This window comes from Petaurus breviceps, unplaced genomic scaffold (genome assembly GCF_028583685.1).
Source record: "Petaurus breviceps papuanus isolate PSGF00001 unplaced genomic scaffold, PetGlider_PUasm1.0 37, whole genome shotgun sequence".
Classification (NCBI taxonomy): Eukaryota; Metazoa; Chordata; class Mammalia; order Diprotodontia; family Petauridae; genus Petaurus; species Petaurus breviceps.
Genome location: NW_027186296.1, coordinates 94,453,373 through 94,455,819, shown reverse-complemented (window position 1 = coordinate 94,455,819; position 2,447 = coordinate 94,453,373).

Genomic DNA, 2,447 nt, shown 5'->3' with positions numbered 1-2,447 from the left:
AAGGTTGATGTGGGATGAGCTGACTCTGGACATGGTAGGTTTTCAAGAAAAGGATGGATGATCACATGTTGGGTCTTCTGGAGACAGGTTCTTGGTCAGATGTGGTCCGGCTAACTGGCCTTTGAGGTCATTGCAACTTCTGTAATTCTAGTGTGAGTTTAGAAATGATTGCCAATCATTTCTGGTGTTGTTCTTGCTCTTCAGTCTCCTTACAATGATCCAGTGTCCTCAGGGCCTTGTAGTATCTCCCACCATTCACCACGATTTAGTAAACAATGATTTGAAATGTAACTGTAGGACTCCAGACTGGAATTTTGAATCCTAAAGCCATCTGAACATTCTTCCTTTGTCTTTGTCTTGTTTCTACCCCTTCTTGAGTCAGACTTATGAAGAGATTATTTGTTCAGGATCCTTAAAAAATCTCGCCTTCAGAACATCAACCTGTTCAAACAAGGAATCAATGATGGCTACATTAGACCTCCTCCACCTCCTTTCATATTCCAAACACCATGTATACACACACATGTATATTTGTTCTTCCTTCATGCACTCCTGTTTCTTGGGAACTGACAAATGGATCTGTTCAGAAACAAGATTTAAATGAAATCCTATTTTCAGCTTGAAAATTCAAAACCTGTGTTGAGGAAAGAAGGGGGAGGTGAGTTTTTTTTTTAATGCTTTTTCATAAATCTCAGCACCAAACCAGTGAGTGGCTCTCACCCTTCCAGAGCTGAATAAGTGTCTCTGTGCTAACTCCCAGACAACAATTATAGAAGGCAACATCTGAATCAACACAGTATCATTTACTTAAAGAACTAACAGACCTTCCACTTGAACTGTTTTAAACTATTACACGCCACTTTTGTTTTTCATAGAAATATGTAATTACAGTCATTTACAGAGCCTACAATGCCTGGCTGGGGGAGGGGAAGAATTAAGCCCCAATGGTCCTATCCTCCCATTTTCCAATCAAAGAGAGAAAGGGCAAGAGAGAGGTGGAAGTTGTTAGACCACCTATTGAAAAGACTCCTGAGTATTGTAGAGAAAATTTGCTGGAGCAAAGTTGTAACCATCTTGCCTCTGGGAATTTAATGAAGCAAGAAAGGGAAAACACTGGGTTAGCCCACCCTTGCATCTTTCTTCCCCATTTTCCTAGGAGCCAGACCCACCCAGTTCTGTCCTCTGGAAAAAGGTGACACTCTCCAAGGAAGAAGCCAGGGTCCCCACTGTCATCAGGCATCTAAGGTCAAGTAACTAAAGGTTACAAGGGACAGACTAAGCATCTTGGGGTAGGGAGACAAGGGGAGGCTCAGGTCATTTGAACTTTAGGACTCATCAAATTTGAGTTCATCCCAGTTACACCCAGTTACATTCAGGCATAGTGGGTGTATAGGAGTGGGTCACCTTTGGACAGCACCAACACTCAGGCAGAGATAAATACACTTCCATGCACAAATCAATTCATGCAGACACATCCATGCTCACATATGTATATGTACAGATGCCTGAGATGGATGTATTCCTTGATGCTTGACCTATAAATACCAGGAGTGTGTGTGTGTGTGTGTGTGTCTTGTCTGTCTGTCTGAATATGTGTATCCAGATGCTTCCTTTGAAGTCCTTAAACCCCTTTCTTTTGGGATGGCCAATGGCTCCTCTTCTCTCTAAGTTCAGGGCTTCTGTCTGTAACTCAGACAAAAAATAAAAAAAAAAATTATTGTTCCAAGGGATCTTATCTTTGACAAGTGGTGACTAGAGAGGCAGGGCAGGGAAGAAAGGAGAAGTTCTAGTTCCTGAGGAAACCTTTCTGGAAGGTCAAAAAGGTACCCTTTTATACCATTCCTCTCTTATAGGAATTTTCCCTTATTGTCATTTATCACCCCTTAAGGAAGACTCCAGAATAGATCCTGCTCCCCTACAAGCCCAACAGTTCCCTGAGAAATGCAGGTTGCCACCCCCCCCCCAAAAGGCCAAGTCATTGTTAAAAGCTGGGGAAACCCAAGATTTCCATAAGACAATGATAAGAGAAATTCCAGATCAGCTGAACTGCTCTAAACAAGATGGTAGGACCTCTGCTCCTCCCCCACCCCCCACCCCCAGTCAACTGAAGGAGGATATATCATGTGTGTTTCTGATAGTCACCCCACACACCCTCAGCACCCTGACCCCTAACCCCTATTTTAGCCTCAGTTCAGAACTTTATTCAATAGAGGTGGTGGTAAGAGACAAGGGGAGACAGGAATAGAAAAAGATGGCCTTAAGGACCCAGGAAGAGTGGACTCTGAAAGGGACAGTGGATGAGATAGGAGAATCACTTTCATTGCAGTCAGGCTCAATAAGGGGAAAATAAAGCAAGTTCCCTCCTGTGTAGATATCATTTCCCCCCTAATAAAGTGAGGCCAGGGGAGAAATATTCTCTCTCTCTCTCTCTCTCTCTCTCTCTCTCT